Here is a 12836-nt window from a genome sequence, read left to right on the forward strand (position 1 = left end):
ATCCGGTACATTCACACTGTTGCCCAGCCATCACCTCCTCCACCTCCAGAGCTTCTCATCTTGTCAAACTGAACCTTGGTCCCCATGAAGCATCATTTTCCCGACATCCCCCTCCCTGCAGCTCCGGGTCACATCGTTCTTCTTTCTGTCTCTATGACGAGCCAGCCCACGTGGTTGGAAAGGGACTCCAGGGGGCCCTTGCAGCCATCCCGTGAGCGGCAGGCCCTGGGGAGATGCTCTCCTGTAGCCGATCACGGCTGGTCCCACGCCCTCGACGTTCAGGCAGAGCAGCCCGAGAACAATATTGCTGACCTCCGGGGAGATAAAGACCTGATTTGATGAACAGCACGTTCTGAAGACAGAATTCATTTAAGACTCACTCCACTTTGAGCTGCAGATAGAAATGGCCCACGCACGGCCCTCTGAGAGCATGTCAGAAGCCTGGCTCTGAAACACCCCCCCCGGGGCAAGTACCTGCTGCCACCCGTGCTCCGGGGGCAGCTCCCTTCGCCTCTATGCCTCAGTGTCGTCACGTGGACGTGGAGAGCAGACAGGCTTTCCCCTCATCGAGCTGGTGAGGGGCTAACACAATAAATGCAGGGCACTTACGACAGTGTCTGGTCTGGAGAGAGTGTTCAATAAATATTACCTGTTATTATTCAATGACATTTTAATCCAAAGCATAATGCCGGTCGAGCAGATATTCTGTGGGTATGAAATGTTTACCCAAGAACAAGTAAATTATGTCTTTAAAAATAATAGTATATTATCCATCCCCTCAAATAACTTTCTAGTGTGCTGAAAAAAAGACATTCTCTCCATCTGGGTGGATCATTATCCCAGAATGTATTCCATTCCGACTTGAGATTGGACTTCAGTGTTGTCATGGAGAAGATGCTTCTGATTGCCGTGGGCCCCTCACCTTTCTACAGAGAATATATTTACACGAATTCCCTTCTTTCCTTTTCAAGCTATGGTTGCAGGGGTTTGAAATCTGTTAGCATCAAACGTCCTTTTTTCTAGGCATCGCTTGGCTTTGCTGATTTCCTCTTTCCAATCCACTCCCACACGGTCTTTTGGCTGGGCTGTAGTATGTGCTCTCTCCCTCCAAATAGTTTCTTTCCCCCCTTTTTTTTCTCAATAATTTAAACATGCCCAGCATTTCTCTCCAAGCAGTTTCATGAACAGAACCAAAGCAGACAGACTGGGAGAGAGAAACACGGAAACCAAGTGAGAAGGTGGAGTTGAGGCTGAGCTTCCTTCAGTTGGGCTCATGGAGAAAGGCTTTCCTGGGAGAACAGCTGGAATAGAATTTGTTTTCTTTCTGATGCTCCATGAATGAATCTTTTATTTTCAAACCTTTTCCTAGAAACTGTCGAACCTTGTACGTCCTCCAAGACTCCCACCTGCAGCCAGAGCTTCTAGAGGTGTGGTCTCGGGGTTGACTCAGGGCACCTCATACGTGGACTTCCAGAAGAAATCAAAAGAGGAAATGTCTTTAGACTAACCAGGAATTGTTTCCGTGAGATTTCTAAACAGGAAAAGAATGACTAGTGTAAGGGCCCCGAGTCTCCCCTAATGACTTGGAGCGTCGCGCTAGCCCCTGCTTTGGATCTCAGGGGAAAAGAAAGGGAAGAAAGCTCGAGGCTGGAACCCAGACTGTGACTCCAGCCCCTCCTCCATCTTTGTAGCCAGGAGACTGTATCCCCAGCCTCACTGAAGGATGCAGATGAGGAGTGAAATCCATCCACCTGCTGAATTCACATCTCCAGGTGCCCCAGGCATCCCAGGCCCGCAGTTCGCCTGAGCCCCATCTCCAGGTGTTCAATAATGCAGCAGGATTTAGCTGCACCAAAGTGTCACCTGTCTAGGTGAGTCGTGCCGGTGTCTATCTGAAGTGACAGCCATCTTTGAGTACCGGCGTCGTTCACTGACTCCGCTCTCATCATTCGCATCAGGAAGGTAACATTTTCGACAAGGTTGTTTCCTGTTCCCCGGCTTGTTTCCTGCCCCTCCCTCCTCCCCCTCCCCCCACCCCTCCCCACCCTCTTAGAGCACCTGAGCAAAACATCATTGCTGACAAAGGTTTCCTTCTCCAAATTAAATGAGCCCGGCTAGCCCGGCAATTTTTACACAGAAAGCAAGTGAAATGCCAGTGTGCCAAGTTAATGAATCCGGTAACAGGGAGAACATTATCGAGCCTGGATAATATGATCTAGCAATGTTCCTTCGCACGCTTCCTGTAAAGAATGTATGGAAGTCAGTTATGTGCGCGACGCTAACGTCTGTCCTACCCCATCATGGTAATTTGTATAAGTAATGGAAACAGCTTAAATACTTCCATTCTGATGTTGCCAGCAGGGATGGAAATGAACGTTTCAGTGAAATCACCTCGACAGAGCCAAGTGGGGAGGGGGGCCGGGACTGATTCATCTCCACTCCCTTTGGTGATGGGAACCCTAATGAGAATGCTGGAATGTATAGTTTATCAGATAGAAGAGGAAGAGCAGGTAAATCTCGGAGATTAGAATCGCGGGAGAACCACCAGCACGAGGCGCCCTGGCCTCCCCAGCAGACCTCTGCTAATAACACGCTCTTTTCATCCCGAGGGAGGGAGGCAGGGGTGTGGATGGCTGGCGGGGGAGAGGTGAGGACGGGCAGGCTCTTTTCTCCTCTCTGATGGGCTGCCAGCTAGGGTTATCTTCAGCCAGTAAGACCCCAGGGTGCTCTTAGGACACCTCTTAGACCCCTGTCTCGAAAACTTAGAGGGAGGGAAGAGAACTTGCCTCTTCTTCATTTCCCTGTAATTATAAATGATCCACTTTTAGAATGGCTTTCTCTCTGCCTAAAACGTCATTTTACTCCCTTCCTTGTCCATGTGAGGAAGAGCCATTTTATTTGAACTGCTAGTGCTGTTTAACCTTTCTCAAAAACTGGAACCCAATTCCTCTTCCCGAGGTATCCCAGACCTGTCACCCTGCTTCTAGAAAAATCAGTTTTTCTAGCAAAAGGACTACTCTGTATGCCAAGTGTGCTATAACATCCTTGTAAATTCAAGCGTGTTAATGTGGGTTACTCAACATGTTTTCACACTAAAATGCTATATTCATACATTGCATCATTGCATTTTCCAGTATCACTACGTTTCTTCTGTCTAGACGCTGTTACTGAAAATCCAAGTCAGTTAAAGATGGAAACATTTAGTCATCTGGCCTGTTCTATTAAATGCCAATATCTGAATGATTCCAAATATCTAAATTTGGGGACATGGCAGAAGCTGAGCATCTTTTGTTGAAAGAACACGTTTTTCAGTTTCCATCGGGATGTGTTGTCATCAGGCAGGAACAGGTACGGATGCGTGCCGGTTACCTTGTGTGAGTGGCTATTTTGAGTAAGCAGGTTGGTATCTGCTGGATGGCAAAGGATGGATTTCAAGCTGGCTTTTAGAAAGCAAATCATGATCAGGGGAAGCCTTTCTTCTATTGTTGCTGTGCTCTTTCAGTGAGGCACCCACACTTTTGTTCATCTGTCTGAGGAACCCTGGCTCTAATTGCTCAGAGCCAGGGTTACTCAGACTCTGGGGAATTTGGAACTTTATTACATTTAGCCATTAAAAACCAAAGACAGCTGTCACTTCTCCCCGTTCTTCAAATGACTGTTGAATATCAGAGCAAATCTTGTTTTCTTTAAAGAAGCAAAGATACTTAAAAAAATTTGGGGCTGGGATTTGAGAAAAAGAATCGATCTAGTTCGCTGAAGATGCATGTGCCTCATTGTATAATTACAATTTGAGAGGAACATATTTTTCCAGACAATATGTGTGTATTTACATTGTAAACCACCGGGGCACACGTTGTTGGTGTCAGATTCACCTCTAGCAGGGACCATATACGTTACCTTCTGTCCACTTGCATCAGAATGCACGGGATTTTATGCGACTCATGATGACAGCACGTCTTTAGGGACACATTGGCATCCAGAAGGCACATTTTATGGCAAAACAATATTAACAAGATTTAATCTGTTTAAAAAAAAGTGACATCTAACTGTAAGATCCAGTTGTCTTGTTCTCATCTCGGGGCTGATGGGGTCTACGTGTTTTGTGGTTTTTATGTGCTCACGCCTGCACACACCCACACACCCACACCCACGTGGAGGCTGGTGACTTCCACGCCCTGTGCCCATCCTGACGCTGAGGCCGGCACAGCTGCTCTGCGTGTCGTCCCGCTGACGGCAGGACACGCCGCGTGTGCTCACCGTGTCACACTCCACGCCGCGTGCTTGGCTCAGGCAGGGCGGGGGGAGTGACGGCAAAGCTGTTTTGACACAAAAAGAAATAGCAGAAATGATGATTTGGAATCTTTGTTTTATTTGATGGGGAGGAATGTCATTTCTTTCTGTAAGTAATTGTAAAAGGAGAATTTCATACTGCAGTTACCATTTCCAGGCTTACTCATTCATCAGAGTTCCGCAGGGTGCGGGTAGGTGAGGGCAGGGGGGAGCTGAGGGTTTCAGCAGAGAAAATGCAACGACGTTGAGTTGACTCTCTTTTCTGTGATTCAGTAGCTGCTCTCATCCAGATCTTTTAGGCTAAACGGTTGTATTCATTCACCTCGTGATGTATGTTGTTCTCAGTTTCATCACTAACAGTAAAAATTTCTACAAATATTTTCATGTATTTTGGTATATTTGTACCCATGTGAATTTTTAGAACACTGTAGCTTATATTGAAAACGAAAGATCGTGACAAGTAATCACTCTGTCCAAGCTTGGAAGTTTTTACAAGTCTCTCTCTGTCTCTCTATCTCTCTGCCTCTGCCTAGGCAAAATTTCCAAAAAAGCATCTAGGAGAGCAATTAGGAGAATTCACTGGTAATAGTAAGAATAAACCCAATTATTATGATAAGAGAACGATATTTTCTGATATGATAGTGTGGATGTAACTGATCCAGACGCCATTATTGTTATTAAGGGGATTTCAAGAAAGTCAGGTGACCTTGTATTAAGCTTCCAGCCAAGTACAGCAGTAATTACGAAGGAGATGCTGGCTCTTGGTGGATCACATTGGTACAAAATTTATATAGACTGTAATATATTTAAAGACAAACATTCTCCTAACTTTGTGTTAATAGTTGCCGTGTTGTCGACAACTGCAGGGGTGTGCCCTGCACTGTTCCCATCCACACCCCAATCCCCAAAGACTTGATGTTTCCTTCTCTCTTCTTTTATCCTGTGCGTTTACAAGAATGGGCTGCTGGATTTGAACTTGGAGACACGTGTCTGAGACGTAAGCCCTGCGTGGGGTTCGGCGTGTGCTGAGTTACATTTCTTTGTTCTTGTTTCAGCCATTTGAAGAGATATTTCGAGCCCAAATCTCCTCTCCAGATTTCTAAATGTCATCTATTGCTCTATCTGAGCGAAAAGTCTTTTCTCGTTTCAGGTGGTAGAAAATACCAGGTCGGAACCTGGTTTGGGACCTAATTGGCTAATATTGGGTTTGTAGACCCAGACTCATCAGACTGTCCTAGCGTGGTGCATGCCCCTCCCAAAATGAAGAGGCAATAACCAAAAACATGGATTTCCCCATGCTTGGCATTGGCCGTGCATGTCTCGGGGATGGCTGGCTTTTTAATTTGTGGATCGAGAGAACATTTGCATCGTATATTAACACGCAGTTCGTTGGTAGTGCGTGTTTTCTTAGGTTCATGCAAGAGTTATTTAGCTTTTGCTCTTCTTCATTTCATTTTAACTTCTCTTTTAATTTTTCAAGATTCTCATATATTTTCTCTCTCCTTTTTCCTCCTGACATTGCTGAAAATCACAGAAAGTTTTTGGTCTTTTTAATTGAGGTTTAAGCCCTTAATTTGTGCTTTCTCACTTAATGTTAAATTACATTGTTGTAACTGCAACAAACTCCAGGCATAAGATTAGTACCTGATGTGCTCACTGGGAGGAGTGGGAGGGGCCCCGATAACTTGAAATTGAATTCTGGGGCAGGGAGAAAGGGAAGACCTTATATTTATTTTAAGGAAGTTACCTGTGAATTTCTAATTAAAATTAGAATTGGGTAAAAACCGTAGGCCATTTTATTTACAGACTCCACAATTCTAAAAAATGGCCTCTGTTGGGTTTTAGGTAAAGAAATAATCGTTATCAATCAGCTGGTTTGGCCAACTGGTACGTGAGTGACTGGTGCCAGACAACTAAAATTTGCCAAAGGGATAGAAAAATTTTTGCTCCTTCTACATCAGAGCAGAAGGGGCCTTTCAGATTTGCGTGGCAGGTTGTCAACCTTCCTGCAAAAAATTTAGAACTTAGTTTCATAAATTAACGTACATCCCACTTGTATGTTGCTGTCCTTTCAGAGTAGCACGGAATGGGCCCTGACCTGGGTCTGCTTTCTCTGCATTTTTTATTTCCTAATACCTTCTTTCACCAAACCCACCTGCTCTCTTTGTAACAGAGGTGACGTTTCTTTACAAGTGATCGATGATAAATTTGGAAGAAAGTGTGTTTTGCAAGATTTTATGGTGAATTGAAGCTGTTCATTTATCACTGAGGTGTGTGTAAGCCCCTTTTGTGAATTGTAAATATATTTTGATGTGATGGCCATCTGTTCGTGGGTATCACGTTTGCCAGTCGAAAACCTAGTTTGATAGAGCTAAACCTGTAATTTGGTATGATTGTATAGTTTCACCAGGTGGCAATACAATAGCCAAGTTTGGTATTTACTGTAAGCCAGTGCCCAAGCAGCGACCAACGACCTGTGTTTTATAGTTGTCACTTTTGAATTTCCCTTTTCCTCATTCACAGCCAGCTCTCAATTGTGCGTGCTAATGAGGGAAAGAGAGCTTGGATAAACAAAGTTCCCCAACCTGATTCTTGTCATTTATTTCCACGGCCTGCCCCCTGGGGCCTGGGGAAGAACCTAACCGGGAACTGCTCTCTATGAGTTCCCACCTCCCGCTCCTTCCTCTGTGTGGCTGTGATCAGGGAAACTGTAGGAAGGCAGAGGAGGGGCCTGGGTGATGCAGAAGTTCAAGGGCTAACATCCCGAGTAATCCATCGGCCCAAATCTCACGTCTGGTTGCTACACAGTGACAAAGGCCAGGGAGGGGACCACTTTCCCTGGGACGAGGGCTCATTATTTTGTTCCTCTTGTCCCCATTTGTGTGATGTGAGCAGTAGTTTGTGAGGCCTGAGGCTGAGCAGGGCGCCCTCTGACAGCCGTGGGAGGACTGCCCATCGTGGGCATTTCCTAGTTCATCTTGAGGGTCTGTCTGCAGGGCGAGATGAGGAGGAGGGGCCCGCAAGCACAGAGGGGGGCTTGGTGATTAGGATAGTGGTCTGTCTGCCATTTCCATGAATACTTCCTGTAGCCCCACTGTTGGGGAAACCGAGGCCCGGAGGATGGGGTGAGTGAGTGTATGGGGGTCACCGTGTCTTCATCAGTCTGTCCCTTCTGTAAGTCTGTCCTCAGGTCCCGATAATGATGGGTGTCTGTCCTTCAACAGGGAGCCACAGCAATGGCTCCATAGCGTGGACCCAATGGGGACGAGCAGGTGAACGCCATCCCCACGCCCTGCACACCTGGGGACGCTCCTGCACTCGCTGTGTGGGACAGATGTGGCTGAGGGGGGACGTGTCTCGGGTGTGTCCCCTTCCTGATACCGACGCGGCAAAAGCAAATGACTCCATCCCCGCCTGGTACCGAAGCCAGGAGTCCAGTGGTCTTGTTTCCAGGCACCATGGGGTCCGGTCTGCGAATTTCCACCTGCACAGCCCTTGTCCGCCTGCCCCAGGCCCAAGCTCTTAAAGCGAAACCCGGTAGATTCTGGATCCTTCTGAGGGCTCTGATTCCAGGATGTGAGCCCAGTTCTGGAGGGTGGGAGGGGTTGGGGGTCGGGAGAGGGGGCTCAGGCACGGCTATAAAGGAATCCCTCGTACCTGTCAGCATCTGTGGCTCATCATCTGTGTCCTCACGTGGCCACGCACGCTGCCGAGTCAGGTGATATGGACCAGTGCTTGGTCCGAGGGCCACTGGGAAGGGGGGCGTGAGAAGAGGGAGGAAAGGGGGGCGTGAGAAGAGGGAGGGAAGTGCTCGTGGGGGGGGCTGCCTGGGGAGGTGGGTGCGCTTCCTGCCAACGCTGATTCTACCAGGCCCGGTGCACCCGAGGAGGGGCAGGAAAGCTACTCCGGGGTCAGACGGGCGTCCAGTGGTGGGGACACAGACAGATGGCCCCCAGCTGCCCCCTAGGTCTGTGTTTCCTCGTGCCGCTTGTAAATTAGAATTGAAAAGTTCACTCATTAAAAAGATAGACACGGTGAGCTAAAAGTACATGGTAGAATAGTGAAGTAGCCAAAGAATATCAGCGTATCAGGATGAATAAAGTGGAAGAGTGTGTGATAAAAGTAGAAATCCTGAAAGTCTAGAAACGGACGGGGACCGTGTTGGTGGAAGGCTAAAGTGATGCAGCACAGTGACCACTGAGCTGGTGGATTGTGGGTCTCAGGAGAGGCCTTGCCTCCTGCCCCCCTGTCGGTGGGACCTGGCAGCCCCTTCCCTAGGGAAGGCTGAAGGAGGTGAGGATACAGGAGCAGGGCCGGGAGGAAGACGGAGGTGGCCTATGTGCGGGCAGAGTCTCGGCGCCCCCGAAATTCTGCCACAGGAACCCTAACGCCATCTGTACCCCTTCATTGTTCTTCCCACCTCTTACTCTTTAACATTAAAAAATATAAAAGTAACAATGAACAAAGCCCTTCCCACATTCCCTCCCCTAGGCTGGGCCCTGCCCTTCCAGGCTCCTTAATTCCCGTGGGGCTAGTGGCTGTTTCCAGCTATTTCATTCCAGAAATGGTGTGAAATGGCTAATCTGTGCTTGTTGAATTGAAAACACTAAAGAAGATTTTGAAAACAGATATTTATCAAGAGCCACTTCAGTCAACAAACCCATATATTCATTATCTAGAAAAAAACCACTATTAACATTTTCTAAAAGGATTTTTCCATTGTACTGTGAATAGGTTTGTCTTCTGCTTTTTCCATTGAATGCCTCTCCCCTTGTCATTAAAACATAGTTTTTATCGTTTGAATAATATTGCATCTTAGGAATAAACGAAAAATCACCTAACTACTGATTATTGTTGAAGATTTAGGTTGTGGCAAATTTTATATGGAATAATACCATAAAGGACATCTTTGTGCATGAAGCTTAGTCTGTATGTTATGTCACCTTCTGAGGCTACACTTCCAAAAGTAAAATTATTGGGCCAAAGGGTGTCAAAAAATTTCTCTCCTTTTACTCTTTTTTCATTGAGATTCTCTCAATTATAACAGCATGATGGGCACATAAGAGGTGTCCTAAACACTGATACAGAATTACTTTGGGTCAGGGACTTCCCTGGTGGTCCAGTGGTTAAGACTCTGCACTTCCACTGCAGGGGGCACGGGTTCAATCCCTGGTCAGGGAACTAGGATCCCTTCATGCTATGCAGCACAGCCAAAGAAAAAAAACAAGAATTACCTTGGGTCATTAATCCATTCACAAGCATTTACTCAGAGTGTTTGTTGGCATTGAGGTGCTAATGAGACAAAGGAAAGTAACTTGGCCCTGATGGTGGCAGAGTGGATGGACCTCCGGCTGGGAGTCAGGTGACCTGCGTTTGAATCCTTGTTTGTCTCCTCTGGGACCTTGGGGAAGTCGGTCAACTTCTCCAAGACCAGTTTTCTCATCTTCAAAATGGGCATTTTCAGGGGTGCTAACTTGAAGGGTTGTGAGGGTTAAAATGGGGCAAAGAAAGAAAATGCCCAGCGGGGGGAGGTAGGCAGGGGTGGCACTCAGCAATTTTAGTTGAATGAGCAAGTTCACGGTTTGATTATGAGGACAGACAGGTAAACATCTCTTAATGCTTCCGGGAATGAACTCGGGGAGGGGATTAAAAGGCATCATGAAGGAGGTGACATCTGAGCCTCACCTTGAGGACGAGCTTTGTCACCAGGTGGAGAAGTGGGCGGGGTGCCCCCTGGGACCAGGGTGCTCGGGGACTGGACCTGTGGCGGAGGGAGGGGTCCCCGTGGGGGTTTGCGCCCCCTGTGCAGCTCGCGGACCCTGACAGCGATTTTAGCTCAGGGGCTGTGGAGGAAGAAAGAGTGTGGCAGGACAGGAGGGCAGGAGGCCCAGCGGGGCGGCTGTTGCGCGTCTGATGAGAGGCTGGAGCGTCCGAATTAGGGCAGGGGCCCCGCTGGCTGTGGAGCTGGACCACGGGAGGCGCTGAGGACACTTGTTCGGGGGGGATTCAGTACAGCTGAGGCAGGAGACTCCCAGCTCAGGAGGAGGAAGTGCGCTGTTTGTTACTGGGGCGGGGGCTGGAGGGGGCAGGGTCAGTCGTGCGTCTGCACGAAGTTGACGGGGGGGTGCGGGGGGGGCGCCTGTGGAACGCCCACGTCGCCATGGACTCCGGTCACAGCAGCTGGGGCCGCTTCTATATGCCGGACGTGAGGCAGACTCGGACTACAGGCCAGAGGGCCTCCCAAAGCCAGCTTCCCCCGACGGGGCGGGACAGCCCAGGCCTGCACCCGGTGGCCTCGCAGGTGGACGTGGATCCGGTGCTCGCGGGCGTGCCCTGGAGGAGTCATGGAAGAAGTCAAGGTTGGCTGGAAAGAGGCTGCGGAGGGACCGGGCCAGAGTGACAGGCAGGGCGGGTGGAGGGAGCCGGCGGAGCCCTGGCCCTGGAGAGCACGGTGTCACACCCGGAGTGCGCTGGGCAGGGGGGCTGGGGGCCACCTCCCCGCGGGGATGCTCGGCCCGGGGCAGGGGACGCCGGCGGGTCCCAGGATGCCCCCGGGTCCGCCCTGGGGCTCCCCTCCTTTCTGAACTTGTGCCCCCGCCCTGGCCCTCCCCTGGCCGCCTGCTCACCCAGCTTCGTGTCTCCCCTGGGAGACGAGCTCCAGGAAGGCAGGCACGTTAGGGGTCCCCCTTCCCCCTCCTGGAAAACGGGGGACTGGTGTCCAAGGGAGGGAACGGCAGAAACCAGTGACCCTTAGGAGGCCGGGGTTTGCTCTGTGTGGTTCCAGGAGTAACTGTCGCCCTGGGGCTGGGGGTGGCCTACAGGAGGCGTTTGAGCTCAACCTGGGGGCTCCCGGGTGCCGGCTGGTCTGTCGGGAGCAGGGCGGGCCCGGGATGCAGCAGGGCCTGATGACATTCCACTCTGCTGGGACACGGACATGCACGCGGGCAGATGCCAAGCAAGTCACATCCGTGTGGTTCCGGGCCCTGAGATGCCGCCCGCAGAGTGAGGACCAGTGGGTGACAAACACACCCCGGAGGTTTGTCAGCGAGTTCCCCGCGACGGCGCAGGGCTCATGGGCTGTAACTCCGTGACTCGTTAGTGGACTCCGACGCAGTCCTGCCTTCCGTTGGGAAGCACCGTGGACACGCGTGCCTGGGTCGCTCGATGCTGCCACCCGGGCGTGGGGACGGCCGCGAGGGGAAGCGGGGGTGGGCAGGGATGCTGAAGGGCCCCGTGGAGCGGCCGTCGCTCGCCACGTGTTCACTTGTGCTCACGAGCGATCGTGCCTGGAGCTCTCGGCGTGCGGGTGCAGACCCTCCCGTGTGTCTCCCTCCTGCCTGCGTCCGCCCCCTGGGCTGCCACCTCCTTCTCCGTCTCTCCATCACTGTACCTGAAAACCCCGTGCTCTCTGCCGCGTTCCCTTGGGGTCTGGTGCTGATAACGTGATAACGAGTGATTCTACTTAATGAGACACCCTCTCAGGTCATATCAGTGCATTTTAATAGGGCCTTTCTGGAGATATCTTAACCCCAAATTTCCCAGGCAGTTGACGCAACACTAGTTGTTCCCTCAAAAAAAAAAAAAAAGGAAAAAGAAGTACAAGTATGCTTTGGTCAAATCAGTTAAGAGGTGCAGGCGATTATGTCCCCTTGGGGATTGACAAGATCTGTCACATAGTAAAGGATCTAAAATGTGCCGCAGTAAAAGGTCAGATTCCATCTAGTGATTTATATGCCGTCCATCCCTCCCATTCTTGGGACAGCTGTCAGTATCCTGAGTTTTTCTGGGAAATGCCGCCTTCACCCCAAGAAGTCACCCTCTGTGCAACTGTGGCCTGTAGCAGGCCATTGTAGCATATACTATAGGCCTTGTTAAGAATAAAAATTTTTTTATTGTGCCAAAATACTCATAACACAAAAGTTACCATTTTAATCATTTCTAAGTGCACGGTTCAGTGGTATTAAGTACATTCACCCTGTTATGCAACAATACCCACTATACATCTCCAGAACTTTTCGTCTTCCCAAATTGAAACTCTGAACCCACTAAACACCAACTTTCCATTCCTTCCGCTCCCCCAGCCCCTGGAAACCACTGTTCCACTTCCTGTCTCTATAAGCCTCCCTACTCTAGGTGTCTCATATAAGGGGACTCCTACAGTATTTGTCTTTTTGTGTCTGGCTTATTTCACTGAGCATAGTGTCCTCAGGGTTCATCCATGCCATCGCATATGTCAGAATTTCCTTCCTTTTAAAGGCTGAATAATATTCCATTGTTTGTATAAACCACATTTTGTTCACCCATTCATCCATCAACAGACATTTAGGTTGTTTCCACCTTCTGGCTCTTGTGAATAATGCTGCTTTGTACACACGTGGCTCTTTGACCCCTGTCGGGTGTCACCTGTGGGAGACTTCTGCTCCTTCCAGGCAGGGGGGCGCTGGTGGTGCTATGTTGCTTTCTCCTTTTTAGTGGAGACCAGAGTATTTTTATTGCTTGCCATTGAGGAGCGTTTTTATTTACGGAAACCGTAGAATACTGTCTGT

General features: G+C 49.5%; 1 protein-coding gene across 1 annotated transcript in view; it reads left to right on the forward strand.

Moving 5' to 3' along the window:
- Positions 1-12836, forward strand: part of TSHZ1 (teashirt zinc finger homeobox 1) — a 75695-nt gene that overhangs the window by 57911 nt on the left and 4948 nt on the right. The gene's annotated exons all lie outside the window — the stretch shown is intronic.

Source organism: Balaenoptera musculus, chromosome 14, assembly GCF_009873245.2.
Source record: "Balaenoptera musculus isolate JJ_BM4_2016_0621 chromosome 14, mBalMus1.pri.v3, whole genome shotgun sequence".
Lineage (NCBI taxonomy): Eukaryota > Metazoa > Chordata > Mammalia > Artiodactyla > Balaenopteridae > Balaenoptera > Balaenoptera musculus.